The following is a 25,716-nucleotide window of genomic DNA, read 5'->3' as shown; positions in this document are numbered from 1 at the left end:
GGGCTGGGGCCAGGATGGATGGACTTTGCAGGAATCAGGAATGATTAAGCTCACTTCAGAGGGAAAAAGCTCCTTGCTACCCTCTTAAGAGTCCAGGCCAAAGCCACCTATGTGTAGGTGGTGGTGAAATTGCACTGCTCAACTACCAGTCAGTGGTGTACTTTTTTGAAGATTTTCCCCATTGCAATCATAATTAATGTTTATTAAGGAAATCTTAGGAATTTTTAAAAGAATCATTTTGAAACCCAAATACCACCACTGTTAATCTTATGGTGTTAAATATTCCTCCAGACATCTCTTTTCATAGATTTTTGGTGTGTTCATATAGATGTTATTCTTCTGTATAAACAATTTTATGTCCCTTTTTTGTACTTAACACATAAACATTTTCCATTTATCAATCTTACACATAATAAAAAGAGCTAAAACTACAAAACATTTAGAAGATACACAAGGTAAATCTTCATTACCTGAGATTCACCAATGAATACTTAGATATACCTAAATCATAAGCAACTAAAAAAGATAGATAAACTTCATTTCATCAAAAATATAAACTAGTTTATTAAAGGAAATTGATGATTAAAGGAAATCATCAATAAGGCAAAAAGATAACTTACAGTATGGGAAAAAATAATTTTATATTGTGTATCAGATAAAGGCTTAATGCCCAGAAAATATGAAGAACTTGTAATGAAATTAAAGAATAAGAAAACCCAATTAAAAATGTGGGCAAAGAACTTGAATAGAAATTTCTCCAAAGATATATAAGTAGCCAATAAACATGTGAAAAGATGCTTAATATCATCCACTTCTAGGGAAATGTAAATATAAAACATGTGATACCACTTCACACTCATAAAGATAAGGAAGGCTTTTATTTAAAAATGGAAAATAACAAGTGTTGAAGACTAGGGAGCTCTAGTGCATTGTTGGTGGGGATGTAAAATAATGCAGCCACTATAGAAAGCAATATTGCAGTTTCTCAAAAACTTAAATATAGAATTATCATATTACTTGGCTGTGCTGGTTTGAAACTATTATGTACTCCAGAAAAGCCATGTTTTAATACTGATCCAATTTTGGGGGCCAAACCTATCATTTAGGGTGGGAAACTTTGATTGGATTGTTTCCATGGAGATGAGATACACCCACTTGTGGGTGTGGCCTTTAGATTAGATGGAGTTGTGGCACCACTCATTCAAGGAGGATCTTGATTAGTTATTTGGGGTGGAGTCTTTTGTTTAGGTTGTTTTCATGGACAATGACCAACCCAACTGTAGATGAGACCTTTTGATTAGATTATTTCCATGAAGTTGTGGCACTGCCCATTCAAGGTGAGTCTTAATTAGTTTACTGGAGTCCTTAAAGGAGCTCGGAGAGAGAGAAAAGAGCACAGAGCCAATGTAGAGTGCAGAGACCTAGACACTAAAGTTTGGAAATGTAGAAGGAAACTGCCACAGGAGGTACCAGAAAGCCCACAGGAGAGGGAGAGAGCTGTTTGAAACCAGAAACCAGGAAAAGACAGTAGATGTCACCATGTTCCTTCCCATGTGACAGAAACCCCAGACACAATCAGCATTTTCTTCAGAGTCGAAGTATCCATCTCTGGATGTCTTAATTTGGACATTTTCATGACCTTAGGACTTTTGTAACTTAATAAATCCCCTTTGTAAAAGCCAATCCATTTCAGTTATATTACATTCCAGCTGCTTTAGCAAACTGAAACTTAAGGATACATGGAGAGTTTGTGGAATACAAGAAAATCTGTCTGCAGAATTGGAAATATGTTTAATAGCAGTATTTAAGAGCAGAATTTAAAATTTGCTTTTCAAGGTATTGTACTGATTTTTTAAACATCTTTTATTGTGAAATATAACATATATTCAGAAAAGTGATAAATTTCAAAGTAGTTTAACATGTAATTATAGAGAAATTTCAAAGTATATTATGCGTTAGAGTTCCATAATTTCAGGTATTTCCTAATGGCTGTTCTGATACACTAGAAGCTAATATAATGACTCAGTAGTCATAATCATTTGTTAAATCCAAACTTCTTTGTTAGAAGTCCTCCCTCTCATTTGATCATTCAGTGATCAAAAATAAAGATTCTCTCAATCTTGTTAAGCAGGCATTCTCAATCCCATGATGCCAGGGCCAGGCTCATCCCTGGGAGTCATGTCTTGCATTTCTAGGGAGATATACACCCATGAAAGATATGTCCCACATAAGGGAGAGGGTAATGAGATTATTTGCAGAGTTTTGCTTAGAGAGAAACCACATCTGAGCTACAAAAGAGGTTCTCTAGGGGTAACTCTTAGGCATGTTTTTAAGTAGGCTTAGCTTACCATTACAGAAATAAGTTTCAGAAGGGCCAGCCTCAAGATTGAGGGCTTGGCTTGTTAAATTGGAACTCCCCAGTGCTTGAGAGAATATCAGAAAATTTCCAGGTGGGTTAGAATTTTTATTATCTGTCCTAAATACTCTGGACTGTTTCATGGTATTACCTTAGGCTATGTAGAATCATCAGATCTCATTTCACTATTCTAGGCTCTATGTATTTTAGGTTCAATTCCCAGTGCCTGCCCATGCAAAAAAAAAAAAAGCCTAAAATACAGACAATATCATCCTTTATACTATATTCTGATTTACCTTAGTCCCAACAAGAACAGCTTCATTCATATCTCTAATTGAAGTCTAATCTCATTTTCATCTCTTTAACAGCTGCTGTATGGAGTACTGCTGACTTTCAGAGCTGTAGAACTCTAACTCTGAGTCTTAGGTGTCATATAGATACCTATAAATCCAGGGAACTGCCAAGCTATACGCAAAGAGCACAGCATCTCAGAATTTAGAAATAACACTTAAAACTAAGGAATAAATGTGGCTACTGTAAGAGCTTACAATCTAGGCTCTAGTTTTCTCATAAGTATTTTCTAAATGAGACCATACAATATTTGTCCTTTTGTTTTTGGCTTATCTTGCTCAACAAAATGTCCTCAAGTTTAAGTCACCTTGTTGTATGCCTCGTGACTTCATTCCTTCTGTAGCCACACAATATTCCATTGTATGTATACGTCATAGCTCATCCTTCTGCTCCTCAGAGATGGGCCCTTCAGCCATCTCCATCCATTGGCTATCATGGAATAATGATGCTATAGTCATTAGTGTGAAAATGTATATTCATGTCTCTGCTTTCAGTTCTTCTGAGTATACTCCTAGTAACAGGATCGCCTAATCCTATGGTGATCATTCTACTTTCCTACCAACATTGAATAAGTATATCTCTCTCTCCATCTTCTGCAGTACTTGTATCTTTCTGTTTATTTATTTAGTCATTTTTCACTCTTCAGTTTTTGTTGAGATATAGTCACATATCATAAATTCTATCCAAAATATAAAATCAATACCTCAAATATCCTAACTTTGTTCCTTTTTTTTCTTGAGTGATGCAAATGTTCTAAAAATGATCATGGTGAAGAATACACAACCATGTGATGATACTGGGAGCCACTGACTACACAATATGGCTGGACTGTATGTGTGTGGATATTTCTCAATAACAATATTTTTAAAAATGTAGGTGTGTGTGTGTGTCTGTGAAGTATATATGGCAAAATGTTAATTATGGTATCTAAGTGGTATGTACATGGCTGTTCATTTTACTGTTTTTTCTATTTTCTGTATGTCTGAAAAATACATAATAAAAATGTCTATTTTAATGAAAAAAATTAACTGACCATGGATCTGTAGATCTATTTCTGAAGTCTCAATTTGAGTCCATTGATCAATATGTCTATTTTTGTGCCAGTATCATGCTATTTTGACCACTGTGGCTTATAATGAGCTTTAAAGACAGGAGTTATCTCTCCTCCCATTTCATTCTTTTTTCAGGATGTTTTGGCTATTTGAAGCCTCTTTTCCTTTCAAATAAATTTGATAACTAGCTTTTACAAGTCCTCAAAGTAGATCGTTGGAATTCTGATTGGTATTGCATTGAATCTGTAGATCAAAATCTTTATGATATTTAACCTTTCTATCCATGAACACGGAGTCTTTACACCTATTTAAGTCTTCTTTTATTTCTTTTAGCAATATTTTAGTTTTCTGGGTACAAGTCCTTTACATCCTTGGTTAAGTTTATTCCTAGATATTTGATTATTTTAGTTGCTATTGAAAATGAATTTTTTTTTAATTGCCTCCTCAGTTAGGTTATTATTAGTGCATAGAAACATTACTAATTTTCATGCATTAATCTTGTATCCCACCTCTTTGCTGAATTTGTTTATTAGTTCAAGTAGCTTTGTCATACATTTCTTGGGATTTTCTGAATATAGAATCATATCATGCAAATAGTGACTGTTTTACTTTTCCTTTCTAATTCTGATGCCTTTCACTTTTCTTTTTTTTTTTTTGGCTAATTACTCTACGTATAACTTCTATCACAATGTTAAATAATAGTGATGAAGTTTGGGTACCCTTGTTTCATTCTTGGTCTTAGGGGGAAGGCTTTCAGTCTCTCACCATTGAGTATGATGCTGAAAGTGGGCTTTTCATATATGCCTTTTGTCATATTGAGGAAGTTTCCTTCAATCCCTACTTTTTGAAGTGATTTTATCAGAAAAGGAATGCTGAATTTTTGTCAATCGGATTTAAGCATCAATCAAGATGATCATGTAACTTTTTCCTTTGATTTTGTTAATGTGTTGTATTATATTGATTGACTTTCTTGTGTTTAGTCACCTTGCATGCCTGGAATAAAATTCACTTGATTGTAGTGTATAATTCTTTACTGTGCTATTGGATTCAATTTGCAAGTATTTGTTGAACAGTTTCCATCTATATTCATTAGGGAGATTGGCCTGTAGTTTTCTTTCTTGTAGTTTATTTTTCTTGTTTTGGTTTTAGAGTGATGTTAGCTTCATGAAATGAGTAAGATAGTGTTCTTTTCCCTCAAATTTTTGGAGCAATTTGAGCAGGGATAGTATTAGTTATTTCTAGAATGCTTGGATTAAATTCTCCTGTGAAACCATCCAGCCATGGGCTTATTTTTGTAGAAATGTTTTTGATGACTGATTGAATCTCTTTACCTGTGATTGGTTTGATGAAGTCTTCTATTTCTTCTTGAGTCAGTATATGTTGTTCATTTTTTTCTAGGAAATTGTCCTTTTCATCTAAGCTGTCTAGTTTGTTGGTATTTAGTTGTTAATGGTACCCTCTTATTATTTCTTTTTATCTCTTCAGGGTCCATTGTAATGACTCCCTGCTCACTTCTGATTTTATTTATTTGTAACTTCTTTCTTTTTTTCTTTTGCACTCTAGCTAAGGATCCATTGATTTAATTAATTTTCTCAAAGAACAAGCTCTTGATTTTATTGATTCTCTCTGCTGTTTTTTTTTCTGTCCTCCAATTCATTTATTTATGCTATAATCTTTGTCACTTCTCTTCTTCTCTTTTCTTTGGGGTTAGTTTGCTGTTCTTTCTCTAGGTCTTCCAGGTGAGCAGTTAAGTCCTTAATTTCTGCTCTTTTCAATTTTTGTAATATAGGTGTTTTATTTGGAAATATTGGCAGAATGCAATATAACAGAATTGGGTTGACTTTTGTAAAGGAGATTTATTAAGCTGTAAAGAAGGATTTTATAAAACTTAACAGTAGCTAACTTTTCTTATGTAAAGAAGGATTTTATAAAACTTAACAGTAGCTAACTTTTCTTATGTAAAGAAGGATTGTAAAGAAAAGAGTTATGGGCCCCATCAGGCTAAGAAAAACAACCCGGGACTTCCCAGGGGCGGTTATCTGCTGCCTTTGTTATGCAAGGTTTTCTGCTGCCTTGGTTATGCAAGGTTGTAACTGCCGGAGGAAGTTTATCTAAGAATGCAACTGAGAAGGTTGAGTAAGGGAGTTTTGCACGAGACAGCTGCTTCTTGCATGAAGCAGCTCCCATGACTCATGTGCGAAAAATGTTTGTTATCTGCTTCTTGAAAAATGTTTGTTATCTACTTCTTGCAAAATGTTCGTTATCTACTTCCTGCATAAAGCAGAACCTGTAACTCATGTTCAACCCTCAAACCCCACCCCCTTATCCTGGCCCTCAAAAAGCTTCCCAAAACCCAGGCTCTGGGCTCTCTGTTCCTGCGTGTTCAGTGAGCCCCATGCATGTGTGGTAAATAAACCCCTTGCGTGTTGCATGAGAGAACGTCTCTTGGAGTCTTCCTTTGCGTGGCAAAACTCTCAAATTCTCGAATTCTTACAAAGCTACAAGTTTACTGTCCCAAGCCCACAAAAATGCCCAAACTAAGGCATCCAGAAAAAGATACCTTGACTCAAGAAAGACCAATGGTTCCAGAACACATCTGTCAGCTGGGAAGGCACACGGCAACATAAGTTAACTTTCCTGGATTCTTATTTCACACAGCTTTCCTGGGGCATTTTCTTTCTGCATCTCCAAATATCTCTGTTTGTGTGGGCTCTGAAGATTTTTCCAAAATGATTTCCTGTTAAAGTTAAAGAACTCCAGTAAGTGACCCACCTCTAATGGGTGGAGAAACCAGCTAATCAAAATGTCCCACTGACAATTGGGTGTGTCACATCTCCATGGAAACTACTTAATCAAAAAGATCCCACCCAAAACTATTGAATCAGGATTTTTTAAAATGGCTTTTGGGCCATGGTGGCTCAGCAGGAATAGTTCTTGCCTGCCTTGCCAGAGACCCAGGTTCAATTCCTGGTATGTGCCCATGCCAAAAAAACCAAAACAAAAAACAACAACAAAAAAAAACATGCCTTTTCTAGGATACCCAAAAGTTTCAAACTGGCACATTCCACTCTCTGGACCCTCAAAAGACATGTTATTTCCATATACAAAATACCTTCATTCCATTACAATATCATGAAGCCTTAAACCACTTAAGTAATAATACAAATACAATAAAAGTCAAAACAGACTGGGGGCCAAGATGTGGGATTAGTGAGATGTGGGATTTAGTTTGTCCTCCAGAGTAGTAATAAATAGCCAAGAACAGTACAGAACAACTGCTGGGGCCATTTCAGTGGTGGGACACACAGTGTACACCAGTCTGGACCAGCTGGACTGGCTGTGAGCCCACCCAGAACTGTGAGTTCCCCAAGCCAAAGTGGCCAGCACCCCTCCTGCACAGGCTGCTTCCCAGAGAGGAAAGGAAAGAGAGTTTACCAGCAGCAGGGGCAGAGCACATCCAAACTCCAATTGTGGAATTAATTAGGAAATTCTGACTATTAAAAATAGGCCTCAAGCTCAACTGAACCTCGAGTAAAAGCAGAGGTCACTGGTTTTTACCCCAGCAGAGAAGGGAGGGCTGACAGAAAAAGAAAAGAAAACAGAGGTTTTTTTTTTTTTTTTTTTTGGATTTGAAAAGATCTGGGTCCTGAAGGAAAGGTGAGGACACATAGGACCTGGAGATACACAGAGCAACGTACCAATTCAAGCTCTTGATTGGCAAACCTGAGGAATGGGGGTCCTGCTCTGAAAAAGATTTTTCTCTTTCATTTTGGTGGCTGTGTTTCTATGGCTTGACTGCTCTTTGGATACAGCTGCAGGATTCTTGGGCTCCACTTCCCCAGGCACAAGCAGAATTAAGCTTGTTTGAGTATTTGTCTGGAGTCTGTGCCTTCCCTAGGAGAGGGGTGGGGCCCAGCTCAGGAGGAATCCCTCCCGCAAGGAGTTCAGACCCCAGGGTTTGGAAAAGTGAAGCAATTAAAACCAGGCTACAACCTCTCCTCTGTCTCCACAATGCCCCCAGCAGGGAGAGTCGGCTAAAGTTAAAGGTACCACATCACCTTATGCTGGTGGGACCAGCAGGCAGATGAGTGCCACATACTGGGCAGGATAGGAAAAATGGAGAGCCCAGAGGCTTCATAAGAAAGCCTTCCAATCTGCTGGGTGTCACCCTCAGGGAAAATTGATGCAGGTGAGTCTTTCCTCCTGACAGGAGGCCAGTTTGGTCTGGGAAAATCTGAGTGGGGTCTATAATACCTTAAGGAGACCCTCCTAAGGGGGGTAAAAAAGGCACTATACAGACAGGGCAAAAAACAAGAAAACAAGAACTGAAAAATTCTGATGTGTTAAACAAAACCTAAGTCAGAGGTCCAGAATAAGCTGAACTGAATGTCAAAGAACAAATAGACAACAAAGTCATCCAGCAAGAAAATCCTAGGTAGAAAAAAAAAAGTAAAAACAATCTCCAGAATAAACTAATTAAGGTAATTAAATGCCTAAATGCCAGCAAAAAATAATGAATAATACTAGGAATATTGAAGATATGGCCCAGTCAAAGGAACAAACCAACAATTCAAATTAGATACAGGAGTTGAAACAATTAATTCAGAATGTTTGAATTGACTTGGAAAACCTCATCAAAAATCTAATCAGTGAATTGAGGGAGATTATAAAGAAGGCAAGGGATGAACAAAAAGAAGAAATAAAAAATCTGAGAAAAACAAATCACAGAACTTATGGGAATGAAAGGCATAGTAGAAGAGATAAAAAAAATGGAAATCTACAAGATCAGATTTCAATAGGTAGAAGATAAGATTAGTGAACTGGAGGATGGAACTTCTGAAATCTGACCATCAAAAGAAAATATAGGGAAAAGAATGGAAAACTTTGAGCAGGGGCTCAGAGAATTGAATGACAAAATGAAGCACATGAATTTATGTGTTGTGTGTGTCCCAGAAGGAGAAGAGAAGGGAAAAGGAGGAGAAATACTAATGGGGGAAATTATTACTTAAAATTTCTCAACTCTTATGAAAGACTTAAAATTACAGATCCAAGAAGTGCAGCATACCCCAGACAGAATAGATCCAAACAGACGTACTCCAAGACACTTACTAATCAGAATGTCAGAGGTCAAAGAGAAAGAGAGAATCTTGACAGCAGTAAGAGAAAAGCAATCCATCACATACAAAGAAAGCCCAATAAAACTGTGCATAGATTTCTTAGCAGAAACCATGAAGGCGAGAAGACAGTGGGATGATATATTTAAATTATTAAAGAGAAAAACTGCCAACCAAGAATTCTATATCCAGCAACACTGTCTTTCAAAAATGAGGACAGACAAAAAAATCACTGAGAGAATTTGTGACCAAGACACCAGCTCTGCAAGAGATACTAAAGGGAGGCACTAGAGATAGATATGAAAAGACAGGAGAGAGAGGTGTGGAGAAGAGTGTAGAAATGAGGGCTATCAGTAAAGGTAAAAAGAAGAAAAATTAGATATGACATATAAAATCCAAAAGGCAAAATGGTAAAAGGAAGTACTGCCCATAGAGTAACAACACCAAATGTTAATGGATTAAACTCCCAAATCAAAACACATAGACTGGCCAAGTGGATTAAAAAACAGGACCCATCTGTATGCTGTCTACAGGAAATGCATCTTAGACCCAAGGATAATCATAGGTTGAAAGTGAAAGGTTGGGAAGAGATATTTTATACAAATAACAATCAGAGAAGAGCAGGAGCACCTGTACTAATATCCAACAAATTAGACTGCAAATCTAAAACAGTTAAAAGAGGCAAAGAAGGACATTATATATCAATAAAAAGAACAATTCAATAAAAGACATAACAATCATAAATATTTGTACACCAAGCCAGAATAGTCCAAAATGCATGAGGCAAACACTGAAAAGAAAATAGACACAACTACCATAATAGTCGGAGACTTCAATTTCCCACTCTCATCACTGGACAGATTACCTAGACAGGGGATCAATATAGAATCAGGGAATTTGAATAATACAATAAATGAGCTAGACTTAACAGACATGTCTAGAACATTACACCCCACAGCAGCAGAATACACCTTTTCTCAAGTGCTCATGGATCATTCTCGAGGATAGACCATATGCTGGGTCACAAAGCAAGTCTCAATATATTAAAAAAGATTGAAATCATGCAAAACACTTTCTTATATTATAAAGGAATGAAGTTGGAATTCAATAGTAGGCAGAGTGCCAGAAAATTCACAAATATATGGAGGTTCAACAACACACTCTTAAACAATGAGTGGGTCAAGGAAGAAATTACAAGAGAAATCTGTAAATATCTCGAGGCAACTGAAAATGAAAACACAACATATCAAAATTTATGGGAAGCATCAAAGGCAGTACTAAGAGGGAAATTAATTGCCCTAAATAACTATATCAAAAAAGAAGAGCAAAAATGGAGGAATTAACTGTTCACTTGGAAGAAGTAGAGAAAGAACAGCAAACTAACCCCAAGGCAAGCAAAAGGAAAGAAATAATGAAGGTAAGAGCAGAAATAAATGAAATTGAAAACATGAAAACAATTGAGAAAATCAATAAAACCAGAAGTTGGTTCTAGGAGAAAAATCAATAAGATTGATGTGCCCTTAGTGAGGTTAACAAAAAGAAGAAGAGAGAGGATGCAAATAAATAAAATCAGAAATGGAAGAGGAGACATAACTACTGACCCCACAGAAATAAAAGAAGTAATGAGAGGATATTATGAACAACTTTATGCTACTAAACTTGACAATGTAGATAAAATGGACAACTTCCTAGAAAGGCATGAACAACCAACATTGACTCGAGAAGAAATGGACGACCTCAAAAAACCAATCACAAGTAGGGAAATTGAATCAGTCATTAAGAAGCTCCCAAAAAATAAAAGTTGAGAACCAGATGGTTTCACACGTGAATTCTACCAAACATTCAAGAAAGAATTGGTACCAATCCTGCTCAAACTTTAAAAAAAAAAAACGGAAGAGGAGGGAAAGCTACATAACTCATTCTACAAGCCAACATCACCCTCATACCAAAGCCAAACAAAGATACTACAAAAAAAAGAAAACTACAGACCAATCTGTCTAATGAATATAGATACAAAAATCCTCAATAAAATTCTTGCAATTTGAATCTAATAGCACATTAAAAGAATTATACAGCATGACCAAGTAGGATTCATCCCAAGTATGCAAGGATGGTTCAACATAAGAAAATCAATTAATGTAATACACCATATCAACAAATCAAAGCAGGAAAACCACATGATAATCTCAATTGATGCAGAAAAGGCATTTGACAAAACTCAACATTCTTTCCTGTTGAAAACACTTCAAAGGATAGAAATAGAAGGGAACTTCCTCGACATGATAAAGGGAGTATATGAAAAATCCACAGTTGACATCATCTTCAATGGGGAAAAACTGAAAACTTTCCCCCTAAGATCAGGAACAAGACAAGGATGTCCACTATCACCACTGTTATTCAACATTGTGTTGGAAGTTCTAGCCAGAGCAACTAGACAAGAAAAAGAAATACTAGGCATCAAAATTGGAAAGGAAGAAGTAAAACTCTCACTGCTTGCAAATGATATGATACTATATGTCAAAAACCCTGAAAAATCCACAGCAAAACTACTAGAGCTAATAAATGAGTACAGAAAAGTGGCAGGTTACAAGATCAACACTCAAAAATCTGTAGTGTTTCTAGAGACAATTAATGAACAATTTTAGGGAGAAATCATGAAAAAAATTCCATTTACAATTGCAACCAAAAGAATAAAATATTTAGGAATAAATTGAACTAAAGAGACAAAAGACCTATACAAAGAAAACTATAAAAAAAATGTTAAAAGAAATCACAGAAGACCTAAATAAATGGAAGTGCATACTGTGTTCACAGATTGGAAGACTAAATATAGTTAAGATGTCAATTCTACCTAAATTGATTTACAGATTCAATGCAGTACCAATTAAAATCCTAAAAACTTACTTTTCAAAAATAGAAAAGCCAATAACAAAATTTATCTGGAAGGGTAAGGTGCCCCAAACAGCTAAAAGTATCCTGAGAAAGAAAAAAGAAGTTGGAGGTCTCTACCTGACTTTAAGGCATATTACAAAGCTACAAAAATAGCTGTTTTGAAACATCATGGTACTGGCATGAAGATAGATATACTGACCAGTGGAACCATATAGAGTAGTCAGATATAGACCCTCTCATCTATGGATAATTGATCTTTGATAAGGCAGTCAATCCAACTCACCTGGGACAGACCAATCTCTTCAATAAATGGTGCCTAGAGAACTAGATATCCACATGCAAAAGAATGAAAGAGGATCCACATCGCACACCCTATACAAAAATTAACTCAAAATGGATCAAAGGCCTAAATATTAGATCTAGGACCCTAAAACTTTTAGAAGAAAATGTAGGGAACTATTTTATAAATCTTATAATAGGAGGTGGTTTCCTAGACCTTACACCCAAAGCATGAGCATGAAGAAAGAAAGAAAGAAATGGGAGCTGCTCAAAATTAAACACTTTTGTGCATCAAACTTCATCAAGAAAGTAAAAGGACAGCCTACATAATGGGAGACAATATTTGGAAATTATATATCAGATAAAGTTTTAGTATCCAGAATATATAAAGAGATCGTTCAACTCAACAAGAAAAAGACAAATAACCCAATTACAAAATGGACAAAAGACTTGGACAGACATTTCTCAGAAGAGGAAATACAAATAGCCAAAAGGTACATGAAAAGATGCTGAATTTCCCTGGCTATTAGGGAAATGCACATCAAAACCACAATAACATATCGTCTCACACCCACCAGAATAGCCATTATCAATAAAACAGAAAACGACAAGTTCTGGAGAGGATGTGGAGAAAGGGGCACACTTATCCACCATTGGTGGGAATGTCAAATGGTGCAACTGCTGTGGAAGGCAGTTTGGCGGTTCCTCAGGAAGCTAAGTACAGAATTACCATATGACCCGGCAGTGCCATTGCTAGATATCTACTCAGAGGACCTGAGGGCAAACACACAAATGCACATTTGCACACCTATGTTAACAGCAGCATTATTTATAATTACCAAGAGATGGAAAAAGCCCAAATGTCCGTTAACAGACCAGTGGCCAAACAAGCTTTGGTATATGCATACAATGTAATATTATGCAGCTGTAAGACAGAATAAAGTTATGAAGTATGTAACAACATGGATGGACCTTAAGGACATTATGCTGAGGGAGGTTAGCCAGAAACAAAAGGACAAATAATGTATGGTCTCACTTGATATGAACTAACATTAATGAATGAATTTGGAGAGTTTTGGTTAAGAACAGAGACCATCAGGAAACAGAAATAGGGTAGATATTGGGTAATTGGAACTAAAGGGATACAGATTGTGCAACAGGACTGAGTGTAAAAACTCAGAAATGGATAGCACAATACTATCTAACTGTAATACAACAATGTTAGAACACTGAATGAAGCTGAATGTGAGAATAATAGAGGGAGGAGGCCTGGGGGCACAAATGAAATTAAAAGGAAAGATATATCATAAAGACTATTAATCTAGGAATGCCTAGAGTGTATAATGATAGTGACTAAATGTACAAATTTAAAAATGTTTTGCTTGAGGAAGAACAAACGAATATCAATAATGCAGGGTGTGGAAAATAGATGGCAATTAATATTTTAAAACTTTAAAATGTTTTAAATTTTAAAACTTTGAAATGTGCAAAAAATGTTTATATGGTACAAAATTTATATTTTGACTAGTGCATTTCCTAATATAATATATGTGGGCCGCTTAATTGAACATCATAAGTACATGGAACCTTGAGTAGGGCATGAGATTTTGTAGGTTTGTCCAGAGTAATGCCTCAATAAATCCCAGAAGGATTTGAACAGTGAATTAAAAAAGTATTTGCAATGTCCCCTTGAGGGAATGGTGAGAAAGGGGGGAAATTCAATTTCCCCAATTGGGGAATTCTTGATATTCTCACAAGCAGTGAGGACAACCAAAGCAATCGGCTGAGCCCCCAATCTTGGGGGTTGTTCATATGAAACTTAACCCTACAAAGGATAGGCTAAGCCTCTTAAAGTTAGCCCTAAGAGTCACCCCCAAGAGAACCTCTTTTGTTGTTCAGATGTGGCCTATGTCTCTCAGCCAACACAACAAGCAAACTCACTGCTCTCCCCGTCTCTATGTGGGACATGACTCCAGGGGTGTGAACCTTCCTGGCAACATGGGACAGAAATTCTAGAATGAGCTGGGACTCAGCATCAAGGGATTGAGAAAACTTTCTCAGCCAAAGGGGGGAAGACAGAAATGAGACAAAATAAAGTGTCAGTGGCTGAGAGATTCCAAACAGAGAGGCTATCCTGGAGGTTACTCTTGTGCATTAAACAGATATCACCTTTTTAGTTAAGGCATAACAGAGAGGCTGGAGGGAACTGCCTGAAAATGTAGAGCTGTGTTCCAGTAGCCATGTTTCTTGAAGATGATTATATAATGATATAGCTTTTGTAATGTGACTGTGTGATTTTGAAAAAAAAGTCAAAAGGAGTACAAAATCTCACCAAGGTCAGTTAAAGGCATGATCTGTCCCAAGGCAAAATTTTCCTCTGGATCTGGACCTGTAAAACTCAGATCAAGTTATCTGCTGCCAACACACAAGGGTGGAAGAGTCATAGGCTAAGTGTTCCCATTGCCATATGGAGAAATCAAAAGGAAAACGGGTCACCAGACCCAAACAGTTCCAAAAACCCACAGGGCAAACTCCACATAGATTTCAAAGTCTGAGAGTCATTTATCCTCAGGACTTTAGAAAGTGGTACCCTACCCTTTCCAAGGGCCTACAGTGAAGGTCTGCACTCTGCAAATGCTGGGGTGAGGGTTGAAAAACCGGGGTACATTTGGCAGACCACATATTTCTTGGCGCCACCCTCTTCAAGTGTCTGGCAGCACTCAGACTCTCTGCCATCTCTGGCAGAGATGGTTCAACCTCCTCAAAACAATGGGGAAACTGCCAAGTATCCCCCCCATACCTGGGGAATTTGCCCCAAACTCTCCTAGGCCTGAGGTGGCAAAACTCTTCCTGAGTAATAAAGCAGGTGGCCCACCCTTTGCCTTCCAGGCAAATTCACCCTTTCCATGTGGATAGGTAGGATGGGTGAATCTGCTTTCCTCTCCACTATCATGACCCAAAATTTCTTGGCTTCAGATCTTAGCTTCCATACTTCTGCCTTTGAAGGCATTTTTCCTTTAATCTGTCTCTTTTCCATCATTTTTAGTCCAGACTGGCAATGGTCCCATTTGTACAGATCTCAAAAAAATTGTTCCATATACTATACAGAGATCAAAGCTATCAGACAATAGGACTTTCCACAGATCCTTTCTAGATAACTCCATTTCCAATCCTGGTTTTTTCTGAAATGGCTGACTGGTTCTACATTGGTTAAATTCTCACATGGAGCACTATTCTCTGGGTTCTTACTTTCGGAAGCTCAGAATTTTCCAGACCATTGATTTTTGTTTTCTTTGTACCCAAGTGTTCAGTTTTCAACTTATCTCTCCTGTTGAATTCTACTATAAGCTGCAAAGAGAAGTCAGACTGCATTTTCCATATTTAATTTGGAAATCTCTTCAGCTAAATATCCAAGTTCTTTATTCTAAAATTCTGCCTTCCATCCACAAAGATCACCTTGCTTCCAGTTTGCACAAAAAATTAATCATTTCTGTCTAAAGCCTTGTTGGAAGTATCTTGAAGTCCATATTTTTACCAACATTCTCTTCAAAGCATTCTAGGCCTTTTCTATCAAGATCTTCACAACTCTTCCAGATCTTCCCCTTATCTATTTAAAAAAGCCATTCCAACATATTTGGTATTTGCAAACCACAGCACCCAACTTCTCTGGTACCATAATCTGTTTCCCCAGCAGTTTGCTAAATGCTGCTGGGATGCAATAGACCAGAAATGGAGTGGCTTTTAAAAAAGGAATTTATTAAGTTAAAGTTTACAGTACTAAGGTCATAAAAGCATCCAAACTAAGCCATCCAGAGAAAGATACCTTGAGTCAAGAAAGGCTGATGGGTCTGGAACTTCTCTGTTAGCTGGAGTCTGCGGGAGTTTTTGGCTTCTGGTTTCAAACAGCTTCCTCCAGGGCATTTGTTTTCTACAACCCCAAGGTCTCTGTCTGTGTTGGCTGTGACTCTGTTTCCCCATGAGCCCTCTTAAAGAGCCCAGTAAACTAATCAAGACTCACCTTGATTGAGCACAGTCACATCTCCATCTAATCTAAAGGTCACACCCACAATTGGGCATACCACATTCCATGGAAGTAATCTAATCAAAGGTCACATTCACAATTGAAAGATCTGGAACACCTCTGTCAGCTGAGATGACACATGGTAACATCTGCTAGTTTTATCACTTGGCTTCTCATTTCAATGGCTTTCCCAGGGGCATTTTCTTTCTGCATCTCCAAATGTCTCTGTCTGTAGGGTTTCTGAAGCTTTTTACAAAATGGTTCCCTCTTAAAGGACCCAGTAAATGTCCCACCTTAAATAGGTGGAGACACACCTCCATGGAAACTACCTAATCAAAAGGCCCCACCCATAATTTGTTTCCATGGAAACAACTTAATAAAAAAGATACCCATCCAAAAATATTGAATCAGGATTAAAGAACATGGATTTTCTGGGGTACAAAACAGTTTCAAGCCTACACAGGGAGTTAGTCTGTTAACATTCAGAGTTATTACTGCAAGACAGTTCTTGAATATACCATCTTATCCTTTGGTTTCTCTTTGCCAGATCTATTTTTTCCTCTCTTTATATCCTTTTAGTTGCCATTACTAATACTCTTCAAATCTATGCCCTTCTCCAGAGCTCTGTCTCCTATCTTTTTTTTTCCATTTTCAGTAAACAGAACTCCCATTAGTATTTCTTGTAGATCAGGTCTCTTGTTAATAAATTCTGTCAGTATTTGTTTTTCTATGAAAATTTTGATTTCTCCTTCACTTTTGAAGGACAATTTTTTCTGAATAAGAAGTTCTTGGCTGGCAACTTTCCTCTTTCAGACTCTTAAATATAGCATACCACTGCCTTCTCACTCCCATGGTGCCTTTTGGAGAGTCAGAACTTAGTCTTCTGTAGCTTCCATTGTATGTGGTGAGTCATTTTTCTCTTGCTGCTTTCAGGACTTTCTGCTTCTCTTCAGCATTTGAACATATGATTGTTATGTGTTTTGGAGTGGGTCTATTTGGATTTATATTATTTGGAGTTTGTTAGGCTTCTATGATTTGCATGTCTGTGTCTTATAAGGGTTGGGACATTTCCCCCAATTATCGACTCAAATAATCTTCTTAGACCTTTACTCTTCTCTTTTCTTTCTGGGACACCAATATTTCTTGTTTAGTGTACTTCATGTTGTCCATCATTTCCCTGAGATACAAGTCAAATTTTTCAATCTTTTTTACTATTTGGTCTTTTATGCATTCAGATGCAGTTACCCTGTCCTCTAGCTCACTTATTTTTTTCTTCTGCCTCTTCAAATCAGCTGTTGTATTCTTAGTGTATATATATATTTGCAGGTAGTGCATGGCCCAGGAATTGAGCCCGGGTCTCCCACATGAAAGTCAAGCATTCTACCACTGACCCATTTGTGCACCATGTTGTAAGTCTTAGTATATTTTTAATTTAATCTATAGTATCTTTTATTTCCTTAAGTCCTACTGTTTTTATTTCAAATTCTTCTTTATGCTCTTCTAATGTCTTCTCGATATTATTTATGTCTTTTTTTCTCTCATAGATGTTTGATACTTATTAATAAAAATGGACCAGGGTCAAAATTATAAAGTGATAAGGCTAAAATAATACTTGTTTCCAATTGTGTTATTTCTAGGAACTACAACCAGACCAGGAAGCTGTATTTAACTCCAAAAACAGGGCTTAAATCACATCATTCAGGTCCTAGATTTCAACAGAAGCTCTTCCTCTTCCCTCTTGTTAAAGCAAAATGTAGTGTAGGTTTTAATGTTACCTGAGAGCCTGCTTTCCTTAGAAGTGTGTGGAGTGTGGTAGAAAGAAAAGTTAAACAAAAAGGTTAAAAAAGAAAAAGGCAACATATTAAAAATAGGAAATGAAAGTTGATGAGCAAAAGGGATTACCAAACTACCCAATAATCATTCACTGAAGTAATCTTCCAGTCCCTCCATATCCATTTCCAAAGAGGAATTTAAAGAAGCCATAGCAGATGATACACCCTTGGTTTTCTGGACACTTGGTTTGGGTTGAGGAGTTTCTGGTTAGATGGATTCCTTCTTTGTGTCTTTACCACCATTTCAAATCCACTGGCTCTCAAAAAAGAAATGATTGGGATGACTCAAAGAGAAGCCAGAATCATCAACATTATGCATCATCTCAAAGTACTTCTGAAAGGCTACCTGGTAATGTGTCCCCTTTACTAAATCCAAAATCTGGTTTATGCCTCCAAGAGAGATCATGTATTATTGCAACTTCCGCTTCAGCAGCTCTGGAATCATTTTGATGGAATTGGCATCCATGATAATCCCCTTGTCTTGGTTGATTGGTCAGAATAATCTTGAGGCAACTGAAAGGAGTATATAGTCTGTCCTCTTGCCTTGCTTTCCATAGCTATGATGGATGTTGTAAAAGTAGCCTTTAATAAACTTATCTGGATTCATCTTTCCTCTGATAAATTCCTGCTTCCAGAACTGTAATGTCTGTTCCAGTGTTAAACCAATGCCCTGTAAGAAAAGACCATACTGCATTCAACCTCCATAGCAAAGATGGTGATTTCCCCCAAAAGGCTTTATCTAACTGATGCATGCAGGGTGGGAAAGAGTTCGTAGAAAGCCAATAGATCTGATCTAAAGAAATCTTCCCAGCATTTCCCTGCATACTATAATCTTGACTGATGTAGGAATGACTGAGATGGCTAAGCAGAGGCTGAAATCTCTCATCAGACAGCACCTGGATGTTAATGCCAAAGTCTCTGATAGTTTGGCTCTAAATTCTTACAAGATGATTGCAACAATGTCCTTAAGCAAAGCCTCTTCCAAATGGACTTTCCTTCCAAAGAACAAATACAAAGCATCAGCAAAAGGGATCTTATAAACTGACACATGTAGTAGTTAAATTCAGTTGTCAGCTTGTCCAGGTGAAGGCATCTAGTTCTGTTGTTGTAGATATGAGCCAGTGGTACTGAACCTCATCTGTTGCTGATTATATCTGCAGTCTGCCAGGAGGTGTGCCTGCTGCAATGAATGACATTTGACTTAATTGGCTGGTGATTAAATGAGAGAGCTCAATGTAGCACAGCCCAAGCAGCTCAGTATACCTCATCTCAGCACTCACAGCTCAACCCAGGCCTTTGGAAGTGCAGAAAGAAATCATCCTGAGGAAAGTTGTTGGAACCCAGAGGCCTGGAGAGAAGGCCAGCAGAGACCACCCTGTGCCTTCCCATGTAAGAAAGAGCCTCAGTTGAAAGTTAGCTGCCTTTCCTCTGAAGAACTAATGAAATAAATCCCCTTTTATTAAAAGCCAATCTGTCTCTGGTGTGTTGCATTCCAGCAGCTAGCAAACTAGAACACTGACTAAAACTCTAATGAGCCCCACTTAACCTTGGTGATGAGGCAATAATTTCCTGTTCTTGGAGATTCTTCTCTTCATCACTTACAGCCTCAAATGGCAAATGGCTATCCCTTAAGAAATTTTGAATATTGTTCTTAGATAAAAAATTAAAACAAAATTGAAGGAGATCCATCTCTTGTTGAATGAAACTGCTTCAAAGATCCTCAGACTGACAATAAGCAAGGTGTAAAATGAAGTGAGACATATGATCTCTTCTTCGTGGTTCTCACTCGTCTTCTAAGTTTTCTCTGTAGGAAAATGAGCTTTTGAATCTCAACCTCCAGTTTACTCTGGTATTGCTCACTTCCTATCACATAACTCACACCAAGATTTTCAACTGATTTTTAGCAATTTAAATCTATTGATAGCCAAGTTTTCAAATTATATCAAAGATGTTTTCAGCACTTCTTTGGTCACTTGCCAACTTCAGCTTTCTCTGCTTTCCTCCAAAAACATACCTGCATCTTGGTTACTGATCACAGACTGCAAGATCTTCCAGGTGGTGCATCAGAAGCAATCCAGCTCTCTCAATATCCTTTGTGTCTTTAGCAAGCCCACTGAAGTTATTTAGGAAATTTGTATGAACAACTTTGATTAATTGTCAAAATTTTGTGTCTTCTCCAGCTCTTTAATTTGATTATTTGGCTTGGTCATATCTTCTTGTATCTTCATATGCTTAGTGATTTTTTGTTGATTTCTTTGCATTTGATTATCTTGATAAGGTTATTTTGAAAGTTGATTTCCCTTGCTTGTCTAAGATTTTGTAGTTGCTTGGGTTGCAGTGAAGGTCTCCTTTTGCACATGATTTATCAGGAATTCCCCACTGTGCTATTGAGGCTATTATGTACCCAAAAAGGCCATGTTTTAATCTTGTTCCAATCTTGTAGGGGCAACAGTTTCTTTTAATCCTGTTTCCATACACAGGATGGAAACTTTTGATTAGATTATTTCCATGGAGATGTGACATGCACAATTGTGGGTGTGACCTTTTGATTACATGGAGATGTGTCTTCACCTATTCAGGGTGGGTCTTGATTAGTTTCCTGGAGTCCTTTTGAAGAGGAAACATTTTGGAGCAACACAGAGCTGACAGAGCCAACATAGACGAGTGCTGATACAGACACTTGGAGAACAGTTACATCAGAGACACGGATGCTTGGAGATGCTCACAAAGAGAGAAGATGCCTAGATATAGGAGCCAAGGGTTAGAACAAGACCTGCAGAATTTGTTGGAAGCAGCTGGCCTCAGGATGGTGGCAGTAAGCCGTGGAGATTGTTATGTAGAGAGGTCTGGGAGGAAGAGAATATTTACACCAAATGGTTATGTTAAGTATGAAGAACACTGAAAGATAAGAACTTTGCTCCCTCAGGAAATGCATGCATGCCTATTGACATCCTGTAGTATATAACCAGGATCTGGTTAAGAATAAAATTATCTGAAGTCTGTCTGAAGTAAACTCAAGCTTCAGGCCCCCTGAGCCCATCTGTGTCTTTCTTTCTTTCTTCCTTTCTTTTTTTCTCATCATTTCTTAATATCCTTCGAGCTCCATTTCAATAGGAAGCAACATTTGGCACCCAACATGGGGCTCGAAGAAGAATACTCCAAATCAATATTAAGGAACCAAGGAAAAGTCTCAATAGAGGCATGTGTGTCCAGCTGATAGAAGAGGACTTGAGTAATATTGGTAAAGTAAGCATTTTCCTTGGATCATCAGGGTAACGGGTAATCATAATAGGCGGCTGGAGGAGTATGTATGTGTGTTAAAGCTACGGGGGTGCCTGTTAAAACATCTGAATTAGTAAGCTTATTTGATCTCATTCAAAAACATTGTTGTTGGTTTCAGCCTTAAGGCCATAATGTTTTAAATCTTAAGTAATGGAGATTGGTTATGAAGGCTTTGCAGTGAACATAACAAAACGGGGGAAATATTCTTGTTTCTATTTGGTTATTGTGTTCCGTCAGGCAATGAGCTACCTGGCTCATGCTTTGTCTTAAACTCTAAGTTGTGTTTCTTCTCAATCTCCCACTACCCCTTCTTACCCTGTTTGGACAGTTGCTTGAGCTGGACTTGGAAATTGGTGCCCACACAGGGATCTAATAAGGGAACTCTTAAAGCATCAAATGAGGAGACCCTCCAGGGACATCCACTACAAATACTACAGGTGGGCCTTTGTGGGTTGAGCAGTGGTCCTTATCTATAGAGAGGTTTGAGGCTCTGACTCGGTTGATTTGGGAACAGTTTGGAGCAGGACGTTTAGAGGAGTCTCATGGTTCTTGGAATTCTCCAATATTTATTGCAGGAGGGAGGTCAGGAAAATAGAGAATGTTGACTGATTTGATAAAAGTTGATACTGTGGTTCAACCTATAGAGTCATTGCAGCCTGGCTTGCCCACACCAGTTGTAATTTCTAAGAACTATCATTTATTATGATAGATTTTAAAAATTGCTTCTTTGCTGCGCCTTTGGCAGAGCAGGATAAAGAAAGATTGGTTTCTGGGCTTGTTCTTGATGGGCTGCCTTTATATAGGGATTCATGTACACCTGAGTCAGAAAGTATTCAGTGAGAAAGGTGCCATACCAAATGGGGGTCAGTGCTCATTGATGGTTCCTGTGGCAGGTTGGTCCCCAAGGGGGTATGCAGTTCGGGATTGTAGTTCTGACTCAAGGTATTCTGTTAGGTTACCTTTGTTTAGTCTGAATGATTATTCTATGAGATTTATACCAATACTACAGGTAAAGTCTTGTGACAGAGAGTGGGAATGGTAGCCCCATCTTCTTTTGTTGGCTTAAATTCTCGACAGGCAGTGGTTTGGAAACTGGCCATGAGTTCAGCTCCTATTCATATTTTTAAAAGAAATATATTTTAAGAACTTTAAAACTAAAAATTCTTGTTAAAAACTATATATAGATAGTTAATGCATATTTGAAACATTAACTAAAGTATTTTAAGTATTTAACATTATTCTAACAAATTTAATTTTGATAGTAATTATAAGTGGTAAAATATTTGTTCAAAGTAATGATTTAAGTATGAAAAATATGAAAGATGTATTTTTATTAATAGGAAAACAGAATAGTTTTATCCTAAAATGAATAACTGTTACTAAATGAGAAAAATATGGGACAAAGCCTAAACTAATATAATAAGTGCTGAGGGTTTATAAAAATGAAAATTATGGTTAAAATCAAGAAAGATTTAATGAGTCTAAAATGACAGTGTTTTCTTGGACTCTTAGGCTGTTCTAATGAAAAGATATAAAAAAATTTTTTCCTAAATAATTAGTTAAAAAGCAAAGAGTCTGTATTTTATCAAAATAACTTATATTAACTTTTATCATGTTGTTATCTGTATAAAAAATACTGATTTTCTCCTGGGTATCATTATACTGGCAAAAACTGCTTCTTGCCCTAAACCAGGTGGCTTAATCTATTAATCTAAGTACTATTACTATAAATGAATCTATTACTGACTAAATAATATTCAAATCATATAAATACCTAAATTCCTTTAAGCCAAAATACTTTAATGCTTTGTCCCATGTTTATATAAACTATATATGTATAAACTAAATTTATCCCAAGATAACCATGGCTTATATTGGAAGCAGATCAGATTTGAGGGTTGAATGCAAGGAAAAAATATACTTGTGGAGTCTTTTTTGTTCACCTGATGTTGCCATTACATACAACTGATATTGCTATCACATGACCTTGGTAAGAAATAGTTAAAATGTACACTCTAGCTGGGAGGACTGGCTATCCCCCCAGAAGGAGGTGTACTTTAATAAAGATATCTAGGACCCAGGAAGCTCCTCTTGGTCCTTAGCCAGTTCCCAGAGGACCCAACTGGGCCTGGTCATGTAAGCAAATCAGAATTTGGCCACTATTGTGAGAAAATATCATAAAAACTGCATGTAATAAATTTAAAATTAGCAAAAACACACAACCAATTATAAAGAATCCACATTCTTGCATTCTTTTTCAATCAATCCAATGAATTCAATTTAAAAAATCTGGTCATTTACTATGGGTACACGTCACTATTGACACTCTGCTTTCATTTTTGCTACCTGCCACTTTAGGGATTCCTAATTATATGTTACAAAACTTGTTTGATATTTTACAGGGAAATTCTGATTTATTAAGCAAAAGGCAGTTAACAGCTGCAGCTGAACGAAAGTTACAATTAATTGAACAATGCATTCAAAAAGGACAGCTTGTTCAAATAGATCTAAAAAAGCCTGTTGATTTTATTATTTTCTTTACCTTGCAATCTCCCACAGGCCTATTTTAGCAAGATGGTGTTTTAAAATGGATTTTTTTACCAAACAATTGACAAAAATGTTTAAATACATATTTGAAAAAGATTATTTCTTTAATAGCCAAAGGTCACCAAAGATATTATCAATTAAGAGGTCATGATCCTAATCTCATAGTGTGTAATCTCACAAAGGAAGAGGTTCAAAGTCTATTTATCTTCAATACCTCTTGACAAATAGCGTTAAGTGATTTTAAAGGACAAATTAATAATCATTTGCTATGTCAAAACCTTTACAATTTTTAAAAAAAGAATGCAATGTATTTTGCCTAAAATAGTTCAGGCTTCCCTGTTAGCTATTACTGTCTTTACTGAAGATAAAATAAATGGGCAGGCTGAGTATGTCACCCCAGTGGAAAATAAGTTAGAAAATGCCTTATACCTCAGCCCAGCGTACTGAATTAGTGGCTGTAATTCAAGTATTGCAAAGTTTTCCACAATCTCTTAATATTGTTTCTGATTTTGAATATGTTTACAAAACAGTTACATTAAGACAGCTTCTTTGTTTGAAAGAGATGAACTCTCCTGAATGTTTTTACATTTACAAACATTAGTCAGAAGTCAAATTAATCCTTTTTATCATGCATATAACAGCTCATACCAATCTTCTGGGTCCTTTGACATTACAAAATCAGCAAGCAGATGCTCATGTGGGGGTAATGCAAGATCCCACAACACTTCACAAATTGACTCATATCAATAGGAAAGGGCTGTGAAAGAAATTTCCATCTTTATCTAAACAGCAAGCTCAGGACATTGTTAGGACCTGTCCAACCTGTGGACCTTTAAATGCACTCCCATTTGCATCAGGGGTTAATCCTCAAGGTCAAAAAGCAAATGAATTATGGCAAATGGATGTTACTCATATTTCACATTTTGGTAAAATGCAATATGTACATGTTATCATAGACATTGTTCTCATTTCATCTGGGCTACTGCACAATCTGGACAGCATTTCTGCCATGTTAAATCACATTTACTTAATGATTTTGCTGTTATGGGTGCCCTAAATCTATTAAAATGGACAATGGTTCTTTATACAGGAAAATAATTTCATAAATTTTATACTACTTTTCATGTTACTCATATCACAGGAATTCCACATAATCCCTCAAGGCAAGGAATTATTAAATGAGCAAACTGGACGCTAAAGTCTATGCTCTTCAAACAAAAAGGGGGAGATGATGATCAGGATGATGTTATAAAAATATGTACACCAAAAGATCAATTAGCAAAAACCACTGTTTACTCTAAATTTTTAAAACATTTATGATAATTCATCACAGACTCCTGCAGAACAACATTTTAGTAATTTGGGAAAGAAAAATGATACAACCCAAACAGAACTGCAGCTGTAGCCAATCTATTGGAAAGATGTTAAAGATGATTTATGGAAACCAGGAATGGTAAAGGTGTGGGGTAGGGGTTTTGCTCTTGTCATTGCAGATGACGGAAACTCGGTTTGGATTCCCTCGAAGAGAATAAAACCCAGACATGTCAACCCGGATGAAAATAACTAAATGGGTAATGTATATTATAGGACATATAACTTTAATTGCTGAAGGACAGAGACATAGTCATACTTATTGGGTTTATCTTCCTAACCCACCTCTGCTGTGGGCCCTAACATGGGCCAATCTAACTTTACCAAAATAATCTGAATACAAGTTTAGGATTCCCAGGTCCAGTAAGAAGAAAACTGGTGTCAAATTTAATTCTTCCATTTTTAGAAAGACCTGTATGCATAACTCTATGGAAACAAAGGATACTTGCCTGTTAGATGGGAAAGAAAGTTGGAATGGATGGCAGTCATGTCATATGGATCGAGCAGTTATCATAATTAATGATTCCTGTGGAATTGTAAGATTCCCCTGTGGGGTTGAAGATAACTGAAACTATATGGAGAGGCAAGCTAAACCAGAGTTATTACATAGAGGATGATT

The 25,716-nt window shown here is 36.9% G+C and overlaps 2 pseudogenes; both read right to left on the bottom strand.

Annotated features, from left to right (window-relative positions):
- Window positions 1–17,982: 17,982 nt before the first annotated feature.
- On the bottom strand, window positions 17,983–19,035 carry LOC143658384 (DNA primase large subunit-like; annotated as a pseudogene).
- Window positions 19,036–19,356: 321 nt separating this feature from the next.
- On the bottom strand, window positions 19,357–24,397 carry LOC143658383 (DNA primase large subunit pseudogene; annotated as a pseudogene).
- Window positions 24,398–25,716: the final 1,319 nt, after the last annotated feature.

Source organism: Tamandua tetradactyla, chromosome 16, assembly GCF_023851605.1.
Source record: "Tamandua tetradactyla isolate mTamTet1 chromosome 16, mTamTet1.pri, whole genome shotgun sequence".
Lineage (NCBI taxonomy): Eukaryota > Metazoa > Chordata > Mammalia > Pilosa > Myrmecophagidae > Tamandua > Tamandua tetradactyla.
The sequence above is the reverse complement of the archived record's forward strand: the minus strand, read 5'-3'. Positions and strand labels throughout refer to the sequence as shown.